The following is a 25,790-nucleotide window of genomic DNA, read 5'->3' as shown; positions in this document are numbered from 1 at the left end:
TTTAAAGAGAGATGGGGCGAAAGCTTGCAATGATTTTAGCACTGTTGATGGCAAGCCCCATGCATGCTGGATTCTCTTCCACTGGATGTGGAATTCCAGAAGGTTCCGGCTGCTCTCTGGGAGGAAAGAGAGCCCTGTCTTGGTACCAGAGCAAATCTGGACTTTAGTTTGCCTAGACTTGCCTGTTGCTCTCCGTCTCTTATTGCCAACTTTGCTCTTGGGCTTTTCTAAAGTCTTCTGCTCTGGCTTAAACAATACCGGTTCATAGATGTCTGTGGTTTGCAAATCAGGTCCACTTTTCCGTAAGGATTTGGGTGGTAAAGGCAAGAGAGGCTGGAATCCAGTCATCCCAGGATGAGAAGGAGATCTGGGTGGTAGGAAGGCCCTCAGAGATTGCCGAACTCTTTCTGGAAGACCCCATCTGTGCTCTGATGTACGATGTCTCAGATGGGCCTCCAAGAGTTCCTTTTCCTCAACGCTGAGAAAATCGAGGTCTTGACTGAGGATTTGCACTTCTCCTCTATCACGTGGGGGAATCTTGGTCACAGTGTCTGCGGTGATCTTCTCTGCTTTAAAGAGAGGTGGGGCGAAAGCTTGCAACGATTTTAGCACTGTTGATGGCAAGCCCCATGCATGCTGGATTCTCTTCCACTGGATGTGGAATTCCAGAAGGTTCCGGCTGCTCTCTGGGAGGAAAGAGAGCTCTGTCTTGGTACCAGAGCAAATCTGGACTTTAGTTTGCCTAGACTTGCCTGTTGCTCTCCGTCTCTTATTGCCAACTTTGCTCTTGGGCTTTTCTAAAGTCTTCTGCTCTGGCTTAAACAATACCGGTTCATAGATGTCTGTGGTTTGCAAATCAGGTCCACTTTTCTGTAAGGATTTGGGTGGTAAAGGCAAGAGAGGCTGGAATCCAGTCATCCCAGGATGAGAAGGAGATCTGGGTGGTAGGAAGGCCCTCAGAGATTGCCGAACTCTTTCTGGAAGACCCCATCTGTGCTCTGATGTACGATGTCTCAGATGGGCCTCCAAGAGTTCCTTTTCCTCAACGCTGAGAAAATCGAGGTCTTGACTGAGGATTTGCACTTCTCCTCTATCACGTGGGGGAATCTTGGTCACAGTGTCTGCAGTGATCTTCTCTGCTTTAAAGAGAGGTGGGGCGAAAGCTTGCAACGATTTTAGCACTGTTGATGGCAAGCCCCATGCATGCTGGATTCTCTTCCACTGGATGTGGAATTCCAGAAGGTTCCGGCTGCTCTCTGGGAGGAAAGAGAGCCCTGTCTTGGTACCAGAGCAAATCTGGACTTTAGTTTGCCTAGACTTGCCTGTTGCTCTCCGTCTCTTATTGCCAACTTTGCTCTTGGGCTTTTCTAAAGTCTTCTGCTCTGGCTTAAACAATACCGGTTCATAGATGTCTGTGGTTTGCAAATCAGGTCCACTTTTCCGTAAGGATTTGGGTGGTAAAGGCAAGAGAGGCTGGAATCCAGTCATCCCAGGATGAGAAGGAGATCTGGGTGGTAGGAAGGCCCTCAGAGATTGCCGAACTCTTTCTGGAAGACCCCATCTGTGCTCTGATGTATGATGTCTCAGATGGGCCTCCAAGAGTTCCTTTTCCTCAACGCTGAAAAAATCGAGGTCTTGACTGAGGATTTGCACTTCTCCTCTATCACGTGGGGGAATCTTGGTCACAGTGTCTGCGGTGATCTTCTCTGCTTTAAAGAGAGGTGGGGCGAAAGCTTGCAACGATTTTAGCACTGTTGATGGCAAGCCCCATGCATGCTGGATTCTTTTCCACTGGCTGTGGAATTCCAGAAGGTTCCGGCTGCTCTCTGGGAGGAAAGAGAGCCCTGTCTTGGTACCAGAGCAAATCTGGACTTTAGTTTGCCTAGACTTGCCTGTTGCTCTCCGTCTCTTATTGCCAACTTTGCTCTTGGGCTTTTCTAAAGTCTTCTGCTCTGGCTTAAACAATACCGGTTCATAGATGTCTGTGGTTTGCAAATCAGGTCCACTTTTCCGTAAGGATTTGGGTGGTAAAGGCAAGAGAGGCTGGAATCCAGTCATCCCAGGATGAGAAGGAGATCTGGGTGGTAGGAAGGCCCTCAGAGATTGCCGAACTCTTTCTGGAAGACCCCATCTGTGCTCTGATGTACGATGTCTCAGATGGGCCTCCAAGAGTTCCTTTTCCTCAACGCTGAGAAAATCGAGGTCTTGACTGAGGATTTGCACTTCTCCTCTATCACGTGGGGGAATCTTGGTCACAGTGTCTGCGGTGATCTTCTCTGCTTTAAAGAGAGGTGGGGCGAAAGCTTGCAACGATTTTAGCACTGTTGATGGCAAGCCCCATGCATGCTGGATTCTTTTCCACTGGCTGTGGAATTCCAGAAGGTTCCGGCTGCTCTCTGGGAGGAAAGAGAGCCCTGTCTTGGTACCAGAGCAAATCTGGACTTTAGTTTGCCTAGACTTGCCTGTTGCTCTCCGTCTCTTATTGCCAACTTTGCTCTTGGGCTCTTCTAAAGTCTTCTGCTCTGGCTTAAACAATACCGGTTCATAGATGTCTGTGGTTTGCAAATCAGGTCCACTTTTCCGTAAGGATTTGGGTGGTAAAGGCAAGAGAGGCTGGAATCCAGTCATCCCAGGATGAGAAGGAGATCTGGGTGGTAGGAAGGCCCTCAGAGATTGCCGAACTCTTTCTGGAAGACCCCATCTGTGCTCTGATGTACGATGTCTCAGATGGGCCTCCAAGAGTTCCTTTTCCTCAACGCTGAGAAAATCGAGGTCTTGACTGAGGATTTGCACTTCTCCTCTATCACGTGGGGGAATCTTGGTCACAGTGTCTGCGGTGATCTTCTCTGCTTTAAAGAGAGGTGGGGCGAAAGCTTGCAACGATTTTAGCACTGTTGATGGCAAGCCCCATGCATGCTGGATTCTCTTCCACTGGATGTGGAATTCCAGAAGGTTCCGGCTGCTCTCTGGGAGGAAAGAGAGCCCTGTCTTGGTACCAGAGCAAATCTGGACTTTAGTTTGCCTAGACTTGCCTGTTGCTCTCCGTCTCTTATTGCCAACTTTGCTCTTGGGCTTTTCTAAAGTCTTCTGCTCTGGCTTAAACAATACCGGTTCATAGATGTCTGTGGTTTGCAAATCAGGTCCACTTTTCCGTAAGGATTTGGGTGGTAAAGGCAAGAGAGGCTGGAATCCAGTCATCCCAGGATGAGAAGGAGATCTGGGTGGTAGGAAGGCCCTCAGAGATTGCCGAACTCTTTCTGGAAGACCCCATCTGTGCTCTGATGTACGATGTCTCAGATGGGCCTCCAAGAGTTCCTTTTCCTCAACGCTGAGAAAATCGAGGTCTTGACTGAGGATTTGCACTTCTCCTCTATCACGTGGGGGAATCTTGGTCACAGTGTCTGCGGTGATCTTCTCTGCTTTAAAGAGAGGTGGGGCGAAAGCTTGCAACGATTTTAGCACTGTTGATGGCAAGCCCCATGCATGCTGGATTCTCTTCCACTGGATGTGGAATTCCAGAAGGTTCCGGCTGCTCTCTGGGAGGAAAGAGAGCCCTGTCTTGGTACCAGAGCAAATCTGGACTTTAGTTTGCCTAGACTTGCCTGTTGCTCTCCGTCTCTTATTGCCAACTTTGCTCTTGGGCTCTTCTAAAGTCTTCTGCTCTGGCTTAAACAATACCGGTTCATAGATGTCTGTGGTTTGCAAATCAGGTCCACTTTTCCGTAAGGATTTGGGTGGTAAAGGCAAGAGAGGCTGGAATCCAGTCATCCCAGGATGAGAAGGAGATCTGGGTGGTAGGAAGGCCCTCAGAGATTGCCGAACTCTTTCTGGAAGACCCCATCTGTGCTCTGATGTACGATGTCTCAGATGGGCCTCCAAGAGTTCCTTTTCCTCAACGCTGAGAAAATCGAGGTCTTGACTGAGGATTTGCACTTCTCCTCTATCACGTGGGGGAATCTTGGTCACAGTGTCTGCGGTGATCTTCTCTGCTTTAAAGAGAGGTGGGGCGAAAGCTTGCAACGATTTTAGCACTGTTGATGGCAAGCCCCATGCATGCTGGATTCTCTTCCACTGGATGTGGAATTCCAGAAGGTTCCGGCTGCTCTCTGGGAGGAAAGAGAGCCCTGTCTTGGTACCAGAGCAAATCTGGACTTTAGTTTGCCTAGACTTGCCTGTTGCTCTCCGTCTCTTATTGCCAACTTTGCTCTTGGGCTTTTCTAAAGTCTTCTGCTCTGGCTTAAACAATACCGGTTCATAGATGTCTGTGGTTTGCAAATCAGGTCCACTTTTCCGTAAGGATTTGGGTGGTAAAGGCAAGAGAGGCTGGAATCCAGTCATCCCAGGATGAGAAGGAGATCTGGGTGGTAGGAAGGCCCTCAGAGATTGCCGAACTCTTTCTGGAAGACCCCATCTGTGCTCTGATGTACGATGTCTCAGATGGGCCTCCAAGAGTTCCTTTTCCTCAACGCTGAGAAAATCGAGGTCTTGACTGAGGATTTGCACTTCTCCTCTATCACGTGGGGGAATCTTGGTCACAGTGTCTGCGGTGATCTTCTCTGCTTTAAAGAGAGGTGGGGCGAAAGCTTGCAACGATTTTAGCACTGTTGATGGCAAGCCCCATGCATGCTGGATTCTCTTCCACTGGATGTGGAATTCCAGAAGGTTCCGGCTGCTCTCTGGGAGGAAAGAGAGCCCTGTCTTGGTACCAGAGCAAATCTGGACTTTAGTTTGCCTAGACTTGCCTGTTGCTCTCCGTCTCTTATTGCCAACTTTGCTCTTGGGCTTTTCTAAAGTCTTCTGCTCTGGCTTAAACAATACCGGTTCATAGATGTCTGTGGTTTGCAAATCAGGTCCACTTTTCCGTAAGGATTTGGGTGGTAAAGGCAAGAGAGGCTGGAATCCAGTCATCCCAGGATGAGAAGGAGATCTGGGTGGTAGGAAGGCCCTCAGAGATTGCCGAACTCTTTCTGGAAGACCCCATCTGTGCTCTGATGTATGATGTCTCAGATGGGCCTCCAAGAGTTCCTTTTCCTCAACGCTGAAAAAATCGATGTCTTGACTGAGGATTTGCACTTCTCCTCTATCACGTGGGGGAATCTTGGTCACAGTGTCTGCGGTGATCTTCTCTGCTTTAAAGAGAGGTGGGGCGAAAGCTTGCAACGATTTTAGCACTGTTGATGGCAAGCCCCATGCATGCTGGATTCTCTTCCACTGGATGTGGAATTCCAGAAGGTTCCGGCTGCTCTCTGGGAGGAAAGAGAGCCCTGTCTTGGTACCGGAGTAAATCTGGACTTTAGTTTGCCTAGACTTGCCTGTTGCTCTCCGTCTCTTATTGCCAACTTTGCTCTTGGGCTTTTCTAAAGTCTTCTGCTCTGGCTTAAACAATACCGGTTCATAGATGTCTGTGGTTTGCAAATCAGGTCCACTTTTCCGTAAGGATTTGGGTGGTAAAGGCAAGAGAGGCTGGAATCCAGTCATCCAAGGATGAGAAGGAGATCTGGGTGGTAGGAAGGCCCTCAGAGATTGCCGAACTCTTTCTGGAAGACCCCATCTGTGCTCTGATGTACGATGTCTCAGATGGGCCTCCAAGAGTTCCTTTTCCTCAACGCTGAGAAAATCGAGGTCTTGACTGAGGATTTGCACTTCTCCTCTATCACGTGGGGGAATCTTGGTCACAGTGTCTGCGGTGATCTTCTCTGCTTTAAAGAGAGGTGGGGCGAAAGCTTGCAACGATTTTAGCACTGTTGATGGCAAGCCCCATGCATGCTGGATTCTCTTCCACTGGATGTGGAATTCCAGAAGGTTCCGGCTGCTCTCTGGGAGGAAAGAGAGCTCTGTCTTGGTACCAGAGCAAATCTGGACTTTAGTTTGCCTAGACTTGCCTGTTGCTCTCTGTCTCTTATTGCCAACTTTGCTCTTGGGCTTTTCTAAAGTCTTCTGCTCTGGCTTAAACAATACCGGTTCATAGATGTCTGTGGTTTGCAAATCAGGTCCACTTTTCCGTAAGGATTTGGGTGGTAAAGGCAAGAGAGGCTGGAATCCAGTCATCCCAGGATGAGAAGGAGATCTGGGTGGTAGGAAGGCCCTCAGAGATTGCCGAACTCTTTCTGGAAGACCCCATCTGTGCTCTGATGTACGATGTCTCAGATGGGCCTCCAAGAGTTCCTTTTCCTCAACGCTGAGAAAATCGAGGTCTTGACTGAGGATTTGCACTTCTCCTCTATCACGTGGGGGAATCTTGGTCACAGTGTCTGCGGTGATCTTCTCTGCTTTAAAGAGAGGTGGGGCGAAAGCTTGCAACGATTTTAGCACTGTTGATGGCAAGCCCCATGCATGCTGGATTCTCTTCCACTGGATGTGGAATTCCAGAAGGTTCCGGCTGCTCTCTGGGAGGAAAGAGAGCCCTGTCTTGGTACCAGAGCAAATCTGGACTTTAGTTTGCCTAGACTTGCCTGTTGCTCTCTGTCTCTTATTGCCAACTTTGCTCTTGGGCTTTTCTAAAGTCTTCTGCTCTGGCTTAAACAATACCGGTTCATAGATGTCTGTGGTTTGCAAATCAGGTCCACTTTTCCGTAAGGATTTGGGTGGTAAAGGCAAGAGAGGCTGGAATCCAGTCATCCCAGGATGAGAAGGAGATCTGGGTGGTAGGAAGGCCCTCAGAGATTGCCGAACTCTTTCTGGAAGACCCCATCTGTGCTCTGATGTACGATGTCTCAGATGGGCCTCCAAGAGTTCCTTTTCCTCAACGCTGAGAAAATCGAGGTCTTGACTGAGGATTTGCACTTCTCCTCTATCACGTGGGGGAATCTTGGTCACAGTGTCTGCGGTGATCTTCTCTGCTTTAAAGAGAGGTGGGGCGAAAGCTTGCAACGATTTTAGCACTGTTGATGGCAAGCCCCATGCATGCTGGATTCTCTTCCACTGGATGTGGAATTCCAGAAGGTTCCGGCTGCTCTCTGGGAGGAAAGAGAGCTCTGTCTTGGTACCAGAGCAAATCTGGACTTTAGTTTGCCTAGACTTGCCTGTTGCTCTCTGTCTCTTATTGCCAACTTTGCTCTTGGGCTTTTCTAAAGTCTTCTGCTCTGGCTTAAACAATACCGGTTCATAGATGTCTGTGGTTTGCAAATCAGGTCCACTTTTCCGTAAGGATTTGGGTGGTAAAGGCAAGAGAGGCTGGAATCCAGTCATCCCAGGATGAGAAGGAGATCTGGGTGGTAGGAAGGCCCTCAGAGATTGCCGAACTCTTTCTGGAAGACCCCATCTGTGCTCTGATGTACGATGTCTCAGATGGGCCTCCAAGAGTTCCTTTTCCTCAACGCTGAGAAAATCGAGGTCTTGACTGAGGATTTGCACTTCTCCTCTATCACGTGGGGGAATCTTGGTCACAGTGTCTGCGGTGATCTTCTCTGCTTTAAAGAGAGGTGGGGCGAAAGCTTGCAACGATTTTAGCACTGTTGATGGCAAGCCCCATGCATGCTGGATTCTCTTCCACTGGATGTGGAATTCCAGAAGGTTCCGGCTGCTCTCTGGGAGGAAAGAGAGCTCTGTCTTGGTACCAGAGCAAATCTGGACTTTAGTTTGCCTAGACTTGCCTGTTGCTCTCCGTCTCTTATTGCCAACTTTGCTCTTGGGCTTTTCTAAAGTCTTCTGCTCTGGCTTAAACAATACCGGTTCATAGATGTCTGTGGTTTGCAAATCAGGTCCACTTTTCTGTAAGGATTTGGGTGGTAAAGGCAAGAGAGGCTGGAATCCAGTCATCCCAGGATGAGAAGGAGATCTGGGTGGTAGGAAGGCCCTCAGAGATTGCCGAACTCTTTCTGGAAGACCCCATCTGTGCTCTGATGTACGATGTCTCAGATGGGCCTCCAAGAGTTCCTTTTCCTCAACGCTGAGAAAATCGAGGTCTTGACTGAGGATTTGCACTTCTCCTCTATCACGTGGGGGAATCTTGGTCACAGTGTCTGCAGTGATCTTCTCTGCTTTAAAGAGAGGTGGGGCGAAAGCTTGCAACGATTTTAGCACTGTTGATGGCAAGCCCCATGCATGCTGGATTCTCTTCCACTGGATGTGGAATTCCAGAAGGTTCCGGCTGCTCTCTGGGAGGAAAGAGAGCCCTGTCTTGGTACCAGAGCAAATCTGGACTTTAGTTTGCCTAGACTTGCCTGTTGCTCTCCGTCTCTTATTGCCAACTTTGCTCTTGGGCTTTTCTAAAGTCTTCTGCTCTGGCTTAAACAATACCGGTTCATAGATGTCTGTGGTTTGCAAATCAGGTCCACTTTTCCGTAAGAATTTGGGTGGTAAAGGCAAGAGAGGCTGGAATCCAGTCATCCCAGGATGAGAAGGAGATCTGGGTGGTAGGAAGGCCCTCAGAGATTGCCGAACTCTTTCTGGAAGACCCCATCTGTGCTCTGATGTACGATGTCTCAGATGGGCCTCCAAGAGTTCCTTTTCCTCAACGCTGAGAAAATCGAGGTCTTGACTGAGGATTTGCACTTCTCCTCTATCACGTGGGGGAATCTTGGTCACAGTGTCTGCGGTGATCTTCTCTGCTTTAAAGAGAGATGGGGCGAAAGCTTGCAATGATTTTAGCACTGTTGATGGCAAGCCCCATGCATGCTGGATTCTCTTCCACTGGATGTGGAATTCCAGAAGGTTCCGGCTGCTCTCTGGGAGGAAAGAGAGCCCTGTCTTGGTACCAGAGCAAATCTGGACTTTAGTTTGCCTAGACTTGCCTGTTGCTCTCCGTCTCTTATTGCCAACTTTGCTCTTGGGCTTTTCTAAAGTCTTCTGCTCTGGCTTAAACAATACCGGTTCATAGATGTCTGTGGTTTGCAAATCAGGTCCACTTTTCCGTAAGGATTTGGGTGGTAAAGGCAAGAGAGGCTGGAATCCAGTCATCCCAGGATGAGAAGGAGATCTGGGTGGTAGGAAGGCCCTCAGAGATTGCCGAACTCTTTCTGGAAGACCCCATCTGTGCTCTGATGTACGATGTCTCAGATGGGCCTCCAAGAGTTCCTTTTCCTCAACGCTGAGAAAATCGAGGTCTTGACTGAGGATTTGCACTTCTCCTCTATCACGTGGGGGAATCTTGGTCACAGTGTCTGCGGTGATCTTCTCTGCTTTAAAGAGAGGTGGGGCGAAAGCTTGCAACGATTTTAGCACTGTTGATGGCAAGCCCCATGCATGCTGGATTCTCTTCCACTGGATGTGGAATTCCAGAAGGTTCCGGCTGCTCTCTGGGAGGAAAGAGAGCTCTGTCTTGGTACCAGAGCAAATCTGGACTTTAGTTTGCCTAGACTTGCCTGTTGCTCTCCGTCTCTTATTGCCAACTTTGCTCTTGGGCTTTTCTAAAGTCTTCTGCTCTGGCTTAAACAATACCGGTTCATAGATGTCTGTGGTTTGCAAATCAGGTCCACTTTTCTGTAAGGATTTGGGTGGTAAAGGCAAGAGAGGCTGGAATCCAGTCATCCCAGGATGAGAAGGAGATCTGGGTGGTAGGAAGGCCCTCAGAGATTGCCGAACTCTTTCTGGAAGACCCCATCTGTGCTCTGATGTACGATGTCTCAGATGGGCCTCCAAGAGTTCCTTTTCCTCAACGCTGAGAAAATCGAGGTCTTGACTGAGGATTTGCACTTCTCCTCTATCACGTGGGGGAATCTTGGTCACAGTGTCTGCAGTGATCTTCTCTGCTTTAAAGAGAGGTGGGGCGAAAGCTTGCAACGATTTTAGCACTGTTGATGGCAAGCCCCATGCATGCTGGATTCTCTTCCACTGGATGTGGAATTCCAGAAGGTTCCGGCTGCTCTCTGGGAGGAAAGAGAGCCCTGTCTTGGTACCAGAGCAAATCTGGACTTTAGTTTGCCTAGACTTGCCTGTTGCTCTCCGTCTCTTATTGCCAACTTTGCTCTTGGGCTTTTCTAAAGTCTTCTGCTCTGGCTTAAACAATACCGGTTCATAGATGTCTGTGGTTTGCAAATCAGGTCCACTTTTCCGTAAGGATTTGGGTGGTAAAGGCAAGAGAGGCTGGAATCCAGTCATCCCAGGATGAGAAGGAGATCTGGGTGGTAGGAAGGCCCTCAGAGATTGCCGAACTCTTTCTGGAAGACCCCATCTGTGCTCTGATGTATGATGTCTCAGATGGGCCTCCAAGAGTTCCTTTTCCTCAACGCTGAAAAAATCGAGGTCTTGACTGAGGATTTGCACTTCTCCTCTATCACGTGGGGGAATCTTGGTCACAGTGTCTGCGGTGATCTTCTCTGCTTTAAAGAGAGGTGGGGCGAAAGCTTGCAACGATTTTAGCACTGTTGATGGCAAGCCCCATGCATGCTGGATTCTTTTCCACTGGCTGTGGAATTCCAGAAGGTTCCGGCTGCTCTCTGGGAGGAAAGAGAGCCCTGTCTTGGTACCAGAGCAAATCTGGACTTTAGTTTGCCTAGACTTGCCTGTTGCTCTCCGTCTCTTATTGCCAACTTTGCTCTTGGGCTTTTCTAAAGTCTTCTGCTCTGGCTTAAACAATACCGGTTCATAGATGTCTGTGGTTTGCAAATCAGGTCCACTTTTCCATAAGAATTTGGGTGGTAAAGGCAAGAGAGGCTGGAATCCAGTCATCCCAGGATGAGAAGGAGATCTGGGTGGTAGGAAGGCCCTCAGAGATTGCCGAACTCTTTCTGGAAGACCCCATCTGTGCTCTGATGTACGATGTCTCAGATGGGCCTCCAAGAGTTCCTTTTCCTCAACGCTGAGAAAATCGAGGTCTTGACTGAGGATTTGCACTTCTCCTCTATCACGTGGGGGAATCTTGGTCACAGTGTCTGCGGTGATCTTCTCTGCTTTAAAGAGAGATGGGGCGAAAGCTTGCAATGATTTTAGCACTGTTGATGGCAAGCCCCATGCATGCTGGATTCTCTTCCACTGGATGTGGAATTCCAGAAGGTTCCGGCTGCTCTCTGGGAGGAAAGAGAGCCCTGTCTTGGTACCAGAGCAAATCTGGACTTTAGTTTGCCTAGACTTGCCTGTTGCTCTCCGTCTCTTATTGCCAACTTTGCTCTTGGGCTTTTCTAAAGTCTTCTGCTCTGGCTTAAACAATACCGGTTCATAGATGTCTGTGGTTTGCAAATCAGGTCCACTTTTCCGTAAGGATTTGGGTGGTAAAGGCAAGAGAGGCTGGAATCCAGTCATCCCAGGATGAGAAGGAGATCTGGGTGGTAGGAAGGCCCTCAGAGATTGCCGAACTCTTTCTGGAAGACCCCATCTGTGCTCTGATGTACGATGTCTCAGATGGGCCTCCAAGAGTTCCTTTTCCTCAACGCTGAGAAAATCGAGGTCTTGACTGAGGATTTGCACTTCTCCTCTATCACGTGGGGGAATCTTGGTCACAGTGTCTGCGGTGATCTTCTCTGCTTTAAAGAGAGGTGGGGCGAAAGCTTGCAATGATTTTAGCACTGTTGATGGCAAGCCCCATGCATGCTGGATTCTCTTCCACTGGATGTGGAATTCCAGAAGGTTCCGGCTGCTCTCTGGGAGGAAAGAGAGCCCTGTCTTGGTACCAGAGCAAATCTGGACTTTAGTTTGCCTAGACTTGCCTGTTGCTCTCCGTCTCTTATTGCCAACTTTGCTCTTGGGCTTTTCTAAAGTCTTCTGCTCTGGCTTAAACAATACCGGTTCATAGATGTCTGTGGTTTGCAAATCAGGTCCACTTTTCCGTAAGGATTTGGGTGGTAAAGGCAAGAGAGGCTGGAATCCAGTCATCCCAGGATGAGAAGGAGATCTGGGTGGTAGGAAGGCCCTCAGAGATTGCCGAACTCTTTCTGGAAGACCCCATCTGTGCTCTGATGTACGATGTCTCAGATGGGCCTCCAAGAGTTCCTTTTCCTCAACGCTGAGAAAATCGAGGTCTTGACTGAGGATTTGCACTTCTCCTCTATCACGTGGGGGAATCTTGGTCACAGTGTCTGCGGTGATCTTCTCTGCTTTAAAGAGAGGTGGGGCGAAAGCTTGCAACGATTTTAGCACTGTTGATGGCAAGCCCCATGCATGCTGGATTCTCTTCCACTGGATGTGGAATTCCAGAAGGTTCCGGCTGCTCTCTGGGAGGAAAGAGAGCCCTGTCTTGGTACCAGAGCAAATCTGGACTTTAGTTTGCCTAGACTTGCCTGTTGCTCTCCGTCTCTTATTGCCAACTTTGCTCTTGGGCTTTTCTAAAGTCTTCTGCTCTGGCTTAAACAATACCGGTTCATAGATGTCTGTGGTTTGCAAATCAGGTCCACTTTTCCGTAAGGATTTGGGTGGTAAAGGCAAGAGAGGCTGGAATCCAGTCATCCCAGGATGAGAAGGAGATCTGGGTGGTAGGAAGGCCCTCAGAGATTGCCGAACTCTTTCTGGAAGACCCCATCTGTGCTCTGATGTACGATGTCTCAGATGGGCCTCCAAGAGTTCCTTTTCCTCAACGCTGAAAAAATCGAGGTCTTGACTGAGGATTTGCACTTCTCCTCTATCACGTGGGGGAATCTTGGTCACAGTGTCTGTGGTGATCTTCTCTGCTTTAAAGAGAGGTGGGGCGAAAGCTTGCAACGATTTTAGCACTGTTGATGGCAAGCCCCATGCATGCTGGATTCTCTTCCACTGGATGTGGAATTCCAGAAGGTTCCGGCTGCTCTCTGGGAGGAAAGAGAGCCCTGTCTTGGTACCAGAGCAAATCTGGACTTTAGTTTGCCTAGACTTGCCTGTTGCTCTCCGTCTCTTATTGCCAACTTTGCTCTTGGGCTTTTCTAAAGTCTTCTGCTCTGGCTTAAACAATACCGGTTCATAGATGTCTGTGGTTTGCAAATCAGGTCCACTTTTCCGTAAGGATTTGGGTGGTAAAGGCAAGAGAGGCTGGAATCCAGTCATCCCAGGATGAGAAGGAGATCTGGGTGGTAGGAAGGCCCTCAGAGATTGCCGAACTCTTTCTGGAAGACCCCATCTGTGCTCTGATGTACGATGTCTCAGATGGGCCTCCAAGAGTTCCTTTTCCTCAACGCTGAGAAAATCGAGGTCTTGACTGAGGATTTGCACTTCTCCTCTATCACGTGGGGGAATCTTGGTCACAGTGTCTGCGGTGATCTTCTCTGCTTTAAAGAGAGGTGGGGCGAAAGCTTGCAACGATTTTAGCACTGTTGATGGCAAGCCCCATGCATGCTGGATTCTCTTCCACTGGATGTGGAATTCCAGAAGGTTCCGGCTGCTCTCTGGGAGGAAAGAGAGCCCTGTCTTGGTACCAGAGCAAATCTGGACTTTAGTTTGCCTAGACTTGCCTGTTGCTCTCCGTCTCTTATTGCCAACTTTGCTCTTGGGCTTTTCTAAAGTCTTCTGCTCTGGCTTAAACAATACCGGTTCATAGATCTCTGTGGTTTGCAAATCAGGTCCACTTTTCCGTAAGGATTTGGGTGGTAAAGGCAAGAGAGGCTGGAATCCAGTCATCCCAGGATGAGAAGGAGATCTGGGTGGTAGGAAGGCCCTCAGAGATTGCCGAACTCTTTCTGGAAGACCCCATCTGTGCTCTGATGTACGATGTCTCAGATGGGCCTCCAAGAGTTCCTTTTCCTCAACGCTGAAAAAATCGAGGTCTTGACTGAGGATTTGCACTTCTCCTCTATCACGTGGGGGAATCTTGGTCACAGTGTCTGTGGTGATCTTCTCTGCTTTAAAGAGAGGTGGGGCGAAAGCTTGCAACGATTTTAGCACTGTTGATGGCAAGCCCCATGCATGCTGGATTCTCTTCCACTGGATGTGGAATTCCAGAAGGTTCCGGCTGCTCTCTGGGAGGAAAGAGAGCCCTGTCTTGGTACCAGAGCAAATCTGGACTTTAGTTTGCCTAGACTTGCCTGTTGCTCTCCGTCTCTTATTGCCAACTTTGCTCTTGGGCTTTTCTAAAGTCTTCTGCTCTGGCTTAAACAATACCGGTTCATAGATGTCTGTGGTTTGCAAATCAGGTCCACTTTTCCGTAAGGATTTGGGTGGTAAAGGCAAGAGAGGCTGGAATCCAGTCATCCCAGGATGAGAAGGAGATCTGGGTGGTAGGAAGGCCCTCAGAGATTGCCGAACTCTTTCTGGAAGACCCCATCTGTGCTCTGATGTACGATGTCTCAGATGGGCCTCCAAGAGTTCCTTTTCCTCAACGCTGAGAAAATCGAGGTCTTGACTGAGGATTTGCACTTCTCCTCTATCACGTGGGGGAATCTTGGTCACAGTGTCTGCGGTGATCTTCTCTGCTTTAAAGAGAGGTGGGGCGAAAGCTTGCAATGATTTTAGCACTGTTGATGGCAAGCCCCATGCATGCTGGATTCTCTTCCACTGGATGTGGAATTCCAGAAGGTTCCGGCTGCTCTCTGGGAGGAAAGAGAGCCCTGTCTTGGTACCAGAGCAAATCTGGACTTTAGTTTGCCTAGACTTGCCTGTTGCTCTCCGTCTCTTATTGCCAACTTTGCTCTTGGGCTTTTCTAAAGTCTTCTGCTCTGGCTTAAACAATACCGGTTCATAGATGTCTGTGGTTTGCAAATCAGGTCCACTTTTCCGTAAGGATTTGGGTGGTAAAGGCAAGAGAGGCTGGAATCCAGTCATCCCAGGATGAGAAGGAGATCTGGGTGGTAGGAAGGCCCTCAGAGATTGCCGAACTCTTTCTGGAAGACCCCATCTGTGCTCTGATGTACGATGTCTCAGATGGGCCTCCAAGAGTTCCTTTTCCTCAACGCTGAGAAAATCGAGGTCTTGACTGAGGATTTGCACTTCTCCTCTATCACGTGGGGGAATCTTGGTCACAGTGTCTGCGGTGATCTTCTCTGCTTTAAAGAGAGGTGGGGCAAAAGCTTGCAATGATTTTAGCACTGTTGATGGCAAGCCCCATGCATGCTGGATTCTCTTCCACTGGATGTGGAATTCCAGAAGGTTCCGGCTGCTCTCTGGGAGGAAAGAGAGCCCTGTCTTGGTACCAGAGCAAATCTGGACTTTAGTTTGCCTAGACTTGCCTGTTGCTCTCCGTCTCTTATTGCCAACTTTGCTCTTGGGCTTTTCTAAAGTCTTCTGCTCTGGCTTAAACAATACCGGTTCATAGATGTCTGTGGTTTGCAAATCAGGTCCACTTTTCCGTAAGGATTTGGGTGGTAAAGGCAAGAGAGGCTGGAATCCAGTCATCCCAGGATGAGAAGGAGATCTGGGTGGTAGGAAGGCCCTCAGAGATTGCCGAACTCTTTCTGGAAGACCCCATCTGTGCTCTGATGTATGATGTCTCAGATGGGCCTCCAAGAGTTCCTTTTCCTCAACGCTGAGAAAATCGAGGCCTTGACTGAGGATTTGCACTTCTCCTCTATCACGTGGGGGAATCTTGGTCACAGTGTCTGCGGTGATCTTCTCTGCTTTAAAGAGAGGTGGGGCGAAAGCTTGCAACGATTTTAGCACTGTTGATGGCAAGCCCCATGCATGCTGGATTCTCTTCCACTGGATGTGGAATTCCAGAAGGTTCCGGCTGCTCTCTGGGAGGAAAGAGAGCCCTGTCTTTGTACCAGAGCAAATCTGGACTTTAGTTTGCCTAGACTTGCCTGTTGCTCTCCGTCTCTTATTGCCAACTTTGCTCTTGGGCTTTTCTAAAGTCTTCTGCTCTGGCTTAAACAATACCGGTTCATAGATGTCTGTGGTTTGCAAATCAGGTCCACTTTTCCGTAAGGATTTGGGTGGTAAAGGCAAGAGAGGCTGGAATCCAGTCATCCCAGGATGAGAAGGAGATCTGGGTGGTAGGAAGGCCCTCAGAGATTGCCGAACTCTTTCTGGAAGACCCCATCTGTGCTCTGATGTATGATGTCTCAGATGGGCCTCCAAGAGTTCCTTTTCCTCAACGCTGAAAAAATCGAGGTCTTGACTGAGGATTTGCACTTCTCCTCTATCACGTGGGGGAATCTTGGTCACAGTGTCTGTGGTGATCTTCTCTGCTTTAAAGAGAGGTGGGGCGAAAGCTTGCAACGATTTTAGCACTGTTGATGGCAAGCCCCATGCATGCTGGATTCTCTTCCACTGGATGTGGAATTCCAGAAGGTTCCGGCTGCTCTCTGGGAGGAAAGAGAGCCCTGTCTTGGTACCAGAGCAAATCTGGACTTTAGTTTGCCTAGACTTGCCTGTTGCTCTCCGTCTCTTATTGCCAACTTTGCTCTTGGGCTTTTCTAAAGTCTTCTGCTCTGGCTTAAACAATACCGGTTCATAGATGTCTGTGGTTTGCAAATCAGGTCCACTTTTCCGTAAGGATTTGGGTGGTAAAGGCAAGAGAGGCTGGAATCCAGTCATCCAAGGATGAGAAGGAGATCTGGGTGGTAGGAAGGCCCTCAGAGATTGCCGAACTCTTTCTGGAAGACCCCATCTGTGCTCTGATGTACGATGTCTCAGATGGGCCTCCAAGAGTTCCTTTTCCTCAACGCTGAGAAAATCGAGGTCTTGACTGAGGATTTGCACTTCTCCTCTATCACGTGGGGGAATCTTGGTCACAGTGTCTGCGGTGATCTTCTCTGCTTTAAAGAGAGGTGGGGCGAAAGCTTGCAACGATTTTAGCACTGTTGATGGCAAGCCCCATGCATGCTGGATTCTCTTCCACTGGATGTGGAATTCCAGAAGGTTCCGGCTGCTCTCTGGGAGGAAAGAGAGCCCTGTCTTGGTACCAGAGCAAATCTGGACTTTAGTTTGCGTAGACTTGCCTGTTGCTCTCCGTCTCTTATTGCCAACTTTGCTCTTGGGCTTTTCTAAAGTCTTCTGCTCTGGCTTAAACAATACCGGTTCATAGATCTCTGTGGTTTGCAAATCAGGTCCACTTTTCCGTAAGGATTTGGGTGGTAAAGGCAAGAGAGGCTGGAATCCAGTCATCCCAGGATGAGAAGGAGATCTGGGTGGTAGGAAGGCCCTCAGAGATTGCCGAACTCTTTCTGGAAGACCCCATCTGTGCTCTGATGTACGATGTCTCAAATGGGCCTCCAAGAGTTCCTTTTCCTCAACGCTGAGAAAATCGAGGTCTTGACTGAGGATTTGCACTTCTCCTCTATCACGTGGGGGAATCTTGGTCACAGTGTCTGCAGTGATCTTCTCTGCTTTAAAGAGAGGTGGGGCGAAAGCTTGCAACGATTTTAGCACTGTTGATGGCAAGCCCCATGCATGCTGGATTCTCTTCCACTGGATGTGGAATTCCAGAAGGTTCCGGCTGCTCTCTGGGAGGAAAGAGAGCCCTGTCTTGGTACCAGAGCAAATCTGGACTTTAGTTTGCCTAGACTTGCCTGTTGCTCTCCGTCTCTTATTGCCAACTTTGCTCTTGGGCTTTTCTAAAGTCTTCTGCTCTGGCTTAAACAATACCGGTTCATAGATGTCTGTGGTTTGCAAATCAGGTCCACTTTTCCGTAAGGATTTGGGTGGTAAAGGCAAGAGAGGCTGGAATCCAGTCATCCCAGGATGAGAAGGAGATCTGGGTGGTAGGAAGGCCCTCAGAGATCGCCGAACCCTTTCTGGAAGACCCCATCTGTGCTCTGATGTACAATGTCTCAGATGGGCCTCCAAGAGTTCCTTTTCCTCAACGCTGAGAAAATCGAGGTCTTGACTGAGGATTTGCACTTCTCCTCTATCACGTGGGGGAATCTTGGTCACAGTGTCTGCGGTGATCTTCTCTGCTTTAAAGAGAGGTGGGGCGAAAGCTTGCAACGATTTTAGCACTGTTGATGGCAAGCCCCATGCATGCTGGATTCTCTTCCACTGGATGTGGAATTCCAGAAGGTTCCGGCTGCTCTCTGGGAGGAAAGAGAGCCCTGTCTTGGTACCAGAGCAAATCTGGACTTTAGTTTGCCTAGACTTGCCTGTTGCTCTCTGTCTCTTATTGCCAACTTTGCTCTTGGGCTTTTCTAAAGTCTTCTGCTCTGGCTTAAACAATACCGGTTCATAGATGTCTGTGGTTTGCAAATCAGGTCCACTTTTCCGTAAGGATTTGGGTGGTAAAGGCAAGAGAGGCTGGAATCCAGTCATCCCAGGATGAGAAGGAGATCTGGGTGGTAGGAAGGCCCTCAGAGATTGCCGAACTCTTTCTGGAAGACCCCATCTGTGCTCTGATGTACGATGTCTCAGATGGGCCTCCAAGAGTTCCTTTTCCTCAACGCTGAGAAAATCGAGGTCTTGACTGAGGATTTGCACTTCTCCTCTATCACGTGGGGGAATCTTGGTCACAGTGTCTGCGGTGATCTTCTCTGCTTTAAAGAGAGGTGGGGCGAAAGCTTGCAACGATTTTAGCACTGTTGATGGCAAGCCCCATGCATGCTGGATTCTTTTCCACTGGATGTGGAATTCCAGAAGGTTCTGGCTGCTCTCTGGGAGGAAAGAGAGCCCTGTCTTGGTACCAGAGCAAATCTGGACTTTAGTTTGCCTAGACTTGCCTGTTGCTCTCTGTCTCTTATTGCCAACTTTGCTCTTGGGCTTTTCTAAAGTCTTCTGCTCTGGCTTAAACAATACCGGTTCATAGATGTCTGTGGTTTGCAAATCAGGTCCACTTTTCCGTAAGGATTTGGGTGGTAAAGGCAAGAGAGGCTGGAATCCAGTCATCCCAGGATGAGAAGGAGATCTGGGTGGTAGGAAGGCCCTCAGAGATTGCCGAACTCTTTCTGGAAGACCCCATCTGTGCTCTGATGTACGATGTCTCAGATGGGCCTCCAAGAGTTTCTTTTCCTCAACGCTGAGAAAATCGAGGTCTTGACTGAGGATTTGCACTTCTCCTCTATCACGTGGGGGAATCTTGGTCACAGTGTCTGCGGTGATCTTCTCTGCTTTAAAGAGAGGTGGGGCGAAAGCTTGCAACGATTTTAGCACTGTTGATGGCAAGCCCCATGCATGCTGGATTCTTTTCCACTGGATGTGGAATTCCAGAAGGTTCCGGCTGCTCTCTGGGAGGAAAGAGAGCCCTGTCTTGGTACCAGAGCAAATCTGGACTTTAGTTTGCCTAGACTTGCCTGTTGCTCTCTGTCTCTTATTGCCAACTTTGCTCTTGGGCTTTTCTAAAGTCTTCAGCTCTGGCTTAAACAATACCGGTTCATAGATCTCTGTGGTTTGCAAATCAGGTCCACTTTTCCGTAAGGATTTGGGTGGTAAAGGCAAGAGAGGCTGGAATCCAGTCATCCCAGGATGAGAAGGAGATCTGGGTGGTAGGAAGGCCCTCAGAGATTGCCGAACTCTTTCTGGAAGACCCCATCTGTGCTCTGATGTACGATGTCTCAAATGGGCCTCCAAGAGTTCCTTTTCCTCAACGCTGAGAAAATCGAGGTCTTGACTGAGGATTTGCACTTCTCCTCTATCACGTGGGGGAATCTTGGTCACAGTGTCTGCAGTGATCTTCTCTGCTTTAAAGAGAGGTGGGGCGAAAGCTTGCAACGATTTTAGCACTGTTGATGGCAAGCCCCATGCATGCTGGATTCTCTTCCACTGGATGTGGAATTCCAGAAGGTTCCGGCTGCTCTCTGGGAGGAAAGAGAGCCCTGTCTTGGTACCAGAGCAAATCTGGACTTTAGTTTGCCTAGACTTGCCTGTTGCTCTCCGTCTCTTATTGCCAACTTTGCTCTTGGGCTTTTCTAAAGTCTTCTGCTCTGGCTTAAACAATACCGGTTCATAGATGTCTGTGGTTTGCAAATCAGGTCCACTTTTCCGTAAGGATTTGGGTGGTAAAGGCAAGAGAGGCTGGAATCCAGTCATCCAAGGATGAGAAGGAGATCTGGGTGGTAGGAAGGCCCTCAGAGATTGCCGAACTCTTTCTGGAAGACCCCATCTGTGCTCTGATGTACGATTTCTCAGATGGGCCTCCAAGAGTTCCTTTTCCTCAACGCTGAGAAAATCGAGGTCTTGACTGAGGATTTGCACTTCTCCTCTATCACGTGGGGGAATCTTGGTCACAGTGTCTGCGGTGATCTTCTCTGCTTTAAAGAGAGGTGGGGCGAAAGCTTGCAACGATTTTAGCACTGTTGATGGCAAGCCCCATGCATGCTGGATTCTTTTCCACTGGATGTGGAATTCCAGAAGGTTCTGGCTGCTCTCTGGGAGGAAAGAGAGCCCTGTCTTGGTACCAGAGCAAATCTGGACTTTAGTTTGCCTAGACTTGCCTGTTGCTCTCTGTCTCTTATTGCCAACTTTGCTCTTGGGCTTTTCTAAAGTCTTCTGCTCTGGCTTAAACAATACCGGTTCATAGATGTCTGTGGTTTGCAAATCAGGTCCACTTTTCCGTAAGGATTTGGGTGGTAAAGGCAAGAGAGGCTGGAATCCAGTCATCCCAGGATGAGAAGGAGATCTGGGTGGTAGGAAGGCCCTCAGAGATTGCCGAACTCTTTCTGGAAGACCCCATCTGTGCTCTGATGTACAATGTCTCAGATGGGCCTCCAAGAGTTCCTTTTCCTCAACGCTGAGAAAATCGAGGTCTTGACTGAGGATTTGCACTTCTCCTCTATCACGTGGGGGAATCTTGGTCACAGTGTCTGCGGTGATCTTCTCTGCTTTAAAGAGAGGTGGGGCGAAAGCTTGCAACGATTTTAGCACTGTTGATGGCAAGCCCCATGCATGCTGGATTCTCTTCCACTGGATGTGGAATTCCAGAAGGTTCCGGCTGCTCTCTGGGAGGAAAGAGAGCCCTGTCTTGGTACCAGAGCAAATCTGGACTTTAGTTTGCCTAGACTTGCCTGTTGCTCTCTGTCTCTTATTGCCAACTTTGCTCTTGGGCTTTTCTAAAGTCTTCTGCTCTGGCTTAAACAATACCGGTTCATAGATGTCTGTGGTTTGCAAATCAGGTCCACTTTTCCGTAAGGATTTGGGTGGTAAAGGCAAGAGAGGCTGGAATCCAGTCATCCCAGGATGAGAAGGAGATCTGGGTGGTAGGAAGGCCCTCAGAGATTGCCGAACTCTTTCTGGAAGACCCCATCTGTGCTCTGATGTACGATGTCTCAGATGGGCCTCCAAGAGTTCCTTTTCCTCAACGCTGAAAAAATCGAGGTGTTGACTGAGGATTTGCACTTCTCCTCTATCACGTGGGGGAATCTTGGTCACAGTGTCTGCGGTGATGTTCTCTGCTTTAAAGAGAGGTGGGGCGAAAGCTTGCAATGATTTTAGCACTGTTGATGGCAAGCCCCATGCATGCTGGATTCTTTTCCACTGGATGTGGAATTCCAGAAGGTTCCGGCTGCTCTCTGGGAGGAAAGAGAGCCCTGTCTTGGTACCAGAGCAAATCTGGACTTTAGTTTGCCTAGACTTGCCTGTTGCTCTCTGTCTCTTATTGCCAACTTTGCTCTTGGGCTTTTCTAAAGTCTTCTGCTCTGGCTTAAACAATACCGGTTCATAGATGTCTGTGGTTTGCAAATCAGGTCCACTTTTCCGTAAGGATTTGGGTGGTAAAGGCAAGAGAGGCTGGAATCCAGTCATCCCAGGATGAGAAGGAGATCTGGGTGGTAGGAAGGCCCTCAGAGATTGCCGAACTCTTTCTGGAAGACCCCATCTGTGCTCTGATGTACGATGTCTCAGATGGGCCTCCAAGAGTTCCTTTTCCTCAACGCTGAGAAAATCGAGGTCTTGACTGAGGATTTGCACTTCTCCTCTATCACGTGGGGGAATCTTGGTCACAGTGTCTGCGGTGATCTTCTCTGCTTTAAAGAGAGGTGGGGCGAAAGCTTGCAATGATTTTAGCACTGTTGATGGCAAGCCCCATGCATGCTGGATTCTTTTCCACTGGATGTGGAATTCCAGAAGGTTCTGGCTGCTCTCTGGGAGGAAAGAGAGCCCTGTCTTGGTACCAGAGCAAATCTGGACTTTAGTTTGCCTAGACTTGCCTGTTGCTCTCTGTCTCTTATTGCCAACTTTGCTCTTGGGCTTTTCTAAAGTCTTCTGCTCTTGCTTAAACAATACCGGTTCATAGATGTCTGTGGTTTGCAAATCAGGTCCACTTTTCCGTAAGGATTTGGGTGGTAAAGGCAAGAGAGGCTGGAATCCAGTCATCCCAGGATGAGAAGGAGATCTGGGTGGTAGGAAGGCCCTCAGAGATTGCCGAACTCTTTCTGGAAGACCCCATCTGTGCTCTGATGTACGATGTCTCAGATGGGCCTCCAAGAGTTCCTTTTCCCCAATGCTGAGAAAATCGAGGTCTTGACTGAGGATTTGCACTTCTCCTCTATCACGTGGGGGAATCTTGGTCACAGTGTCTGCGGTGATCTTCTCTGCTTTAAAGAGAGGTGGGGCGAAAGCTTGCAACGATTTTAGCACTGTTGATGGCAAGCCCCATGCATGCTGGATTCTCTTCCACTGGATGTGGAATTCCAGAAGGTTCCGGCTGCTCTCTGGGAGGAAAGAGAGCCCTGTCTTGTTACCAGAGCAAATCTGGACTTTAGTTCGCCTAGACTTGCCTGTTGCTCTCTGTCTCTTATTGCCAACTTTGCTCTTGGGCTTTTATTTATTTATTTATTTATTTGATTTATATACCGCCCTTCTCCTGGAGGACTCAGGGCGGTGTACAGGGTAATAAAATAAGAATATATTAGATAAATAATTTTAAAACCCAAGTCCATCAGGCCAGGCCGGCTTGTTCGAATAGATAAGTTTTTAGATCACGCCGGAAGGAGCGAAGGTCGGGGGCCATCCGTAGTTCAGCTGGTAAGCGGCTCCAAAGGATTGGTGCACCCACCGAGAATGCTCTCCCCCTGGGGGTCACCAGCCGACATTCTCTGACCGGTGGTACCCTGAGGAGGCCGTCTCTGTGGGAACGTACTGGACGGAGGGACGTTGACGCCGGCAGTAGGTGCTCCCGTAGGTAATCCGGGGGGTAATAACTCGCCCCCAATATTAAGAGATGGAATAATCTGAATTTCCTGACATGCCGGTATGTACAGCCATTCAGTCTTGTCCGGGTTGAGTTGAAGCCTGTTCCTCCCCATCCATTCCCGGACCGCTTCCAGGCAACGGGACATCACGTCGAGGGCATCACTGGTGTGGTTTGGGGTCGAGATGAAAAGCTGGGTGTCATCAGCATACTGATGATAACCCACTCCAAAACCACGGATGATCTCACCTAGCGGCTTCATATAGATGTTAAACAGGAGAGGTGAGAGGACCGACCCTTGAGGAACTCCATAAATGAGAGGCTTCGGGGTCGATCTCTGCCCACCCGCCAACACCCACTGTGAACGTTCCAGAAGGTAGGAGGAGAACCACTGAAGAACAGTGCCTCCCACTCCCAATCTCCTGAGACGCCGCAGTAAGATACCATGGTCGATGGTATCAAAAGCCGCAGAGAGGTCTAATAGGACCAAGACAGAGGAATAACCCCTGTCCCGAGCTCGCCAGAGATCATTCATCAGAGTGACCAATGCCGTCTCCGTGCTGTGTCCGGGCCTGAAACCCGATTGGTACGGGTCTAGATAGTCAGTATCTTCAAGGAACAGAGGAAGCTGATGCGCCACTACGCTCTCAACAACCTTCGCAAGAAAGCGAAGGTTGGAGACCGGGCGAAAGTTGTTTAAAACAGCTGGGTCCAGGGAAGGCTTTTTGAGGAGGGGTCTCACCACCGCTTCTTTCAAGGCTGCGGGGAAACTGCCCTCTTTCAATGAAGCAGTTATCAATGCATGGATCCAGCCTCGTGTCCCATCCCGAGCCGCATAAACCAGCCAGGAGGGGCACGGGTCCAATAAGGATGTAGTGGAGCTCAGCTTCCTCATGATCTTGTCTACCTCGTCCAGAGTCACAGGATCGAACACTTCCCAGATAACATCAACAAGACTGTCCATGTTCTCATCGTCAGATTCTGCCCAGTCGGTATCCAGACTGGTCCGGATCCGAGCGATTTTGTCCAGCAGATGTTGGCTAAATTCCTCGGCACGACCCTGTATGGGATCCTCCTTCACCTCTAGATTAAGGAGGGAGCGGGTCACCCTAAACAGGGCGGTCGGGCGATTATCTGCGGACGCGATAAGGGTAGCAAAGTAATTTGACCTTGCCCTCCTCAGCGCCGCGAGATAAGACCTCGTAAAGGACCTTAGTCGCGATCGGTCGGATTCGGATCGGCTGGATCTCCAACAGCTCTCTAGGCCCCGTCTCTGACGTTTCATCTCCCGGAGCTCCGTAGAAAACCAAGAGGGTCTCAGGCAAATGAGGCCACTTCCTGTGCCCAAGAGGGAAACGTCTCTAGTACAGAAACCGGGCAAGAAGGCCAAAAGATCAGTGGTCACAGGTCCACCATTGCCCCAGAGATCATTGGCTGTAGTTCAGATGAAGGTGAAACTCCACCTGGCTAAGAAGTGTGTCGAAATACAAGCAGAGGTGTTTCCAGATGTGGCCCTTCGCTCCTGGAGACTCTTGGCCCGTTTGACCGCCCAACCTCTGCCCAAGCTGGTATCTCATGCGGACAAACCCTTGCAAACTCGCCTGGTCTTCCTCCCCTTTGTGCTCCCCCAGGAGGCTAAGAAGATGGAGATGGTTGTGCAGAGATGGCGCCTGAGTTCCTGTTGGGATCTGGGAAAGTGGTACGTAGAGTCCCTGGTTGCCATGGCCCCTCCTTCATCTTCCTCCAAGCCCTTCCCATGCAGAAGGGAAGCTTCTGAATTCTCTGGGGCGCAGACCCCCTTTCTCCCGCAGCGGGGGCGAGAAACCTTGGAAGCCCACGTGAGAAAAAAGAGACTGCACCATGAGTGGGGTCTCCCAAGTGTGATCAGGAGATCTCTGAAGGCTTTCCTGCCGAGCATGGCCCCACGTTCTTCCGTCCTCTACAAGACCAGGAGCCGCGTCAAAACTCTGCCACGGAAACTTACCTTTCTTCCCGAGGACACTTGCGTCGTCCTGGAGTTCCATCTTCAGAGGATGAAGCTCCAGCTGAGGTGGGGCTTGCCTAGAAGAGTCCTCGAAACCTGTCGACGGCTGTTGCCGGATGTTCTTTATAAAGAGAAGAGAGTGGCAGTAAAGCCCTTTTCTCAGCAGCCCAGATTGGGGATAGGAACACCACCAGGGCACCTTGTAAGGCCCAAGAAGGAAGAGGAGAAAATTAGGAAAAATCAGGGTCTTCCGTTATGTCCAGCTCAGCCACTCCTCGTGTTAAAAATGAAAGTCTTGAAGAAACTGCAGGTCCACCTGACGAAGAAACATTTGGAGATGCGCTTGGAAAGCTTCCCTGCTGCCCCACAAATCTCCTGGAAATCTTTTTGGTGGTCTCAAAGGCAACCTCTCCCCAAGCTTATCCTTCCGGGTCTGAAGACTCCCCAAAGCCGTATCTTCAGCTCCTCCTGTGGCTTGGCAGCCATGAGTCGGATTGAATCGGTGTTGCAACGGGGCCACCTGGCCTCTCTCTGGGGGCTCGGTCTCAAGTACGTGGAAGCTGTTACCGAAATGGCCACCATCATCCAGCAGGATGCAGAGAGGCCACGTCTGTCTGATGGGACCAGGGAGTTTGGCTTTCGTTTTGCAGAAGGGAAGACCCCGTTCTTCCAGCCATCAGCCAGGGAGGTCTTGGAGATGCACCTTAGGAAGAAAAGGATACAGCACCAGTGGGGTCTTCCTTTCCTGGTCCAGAGTTCCCTGAGGAACTTCAGTGGCCGCATGTCCCCACTGCGTCCTTCAAAGGCTGTCACTCAAGCCTCCGTCTTCCCTCGAGAGCTACTTTTCCTTCCTCCAAAAGTCACCAACTTCCTAGAGTTCCACCTTCAGAGGATGAAGCTCCAGAAGAGATGGGGCTTGCCCAGAAGAGTCCTTGAATCGTGCAGACGCCTGTTCCCAGGACTTTTTGACAAAGAGAAGAC

At 49.5% G+C, this 25,790-nt stretch overlaps 1 pseudogene across 1 annotated transcript in view; it reads right to left on the bottom strand.

Moving 5' to 3' along the window:
* The window catches only part of LOC310635688 (ribonuclease P protein subunit p25-like protein), a 75,627-nt pseudogene extending 50,743 nt beyond the window's left edge, over nt 1-24,884 (bottom strand). The window contains exon 1 of the transcript XR_014494482.1: nt 24,810-24,884. The product of XR_014494482.1 is annotated as a ribonuclease P protein subunit p25-like protein (transcript). The remainder of the gene's footprint in view (nt 1-24,809) is intronic.
* Nucleotides 24,885-25,790: the final 906 nt, after the last annotated feature.

The sequence above is a fragment of the Vipera ursinii genome (genome assembly GCF_947247035.1).
Source record: "Vipera ursinii genome assembly, chromosome: 2".
Taxonomy (NCBI): Eukaryota; Metazoa; Chordata; class Lepidosauria; order Squamata; family Viperidae; genus Vipera; species Vipera ursinii.
Note: the sequence above shows the minus strand (reverse complement) of the source record. Positions and strands in the feature narration are given on the sequence as shown.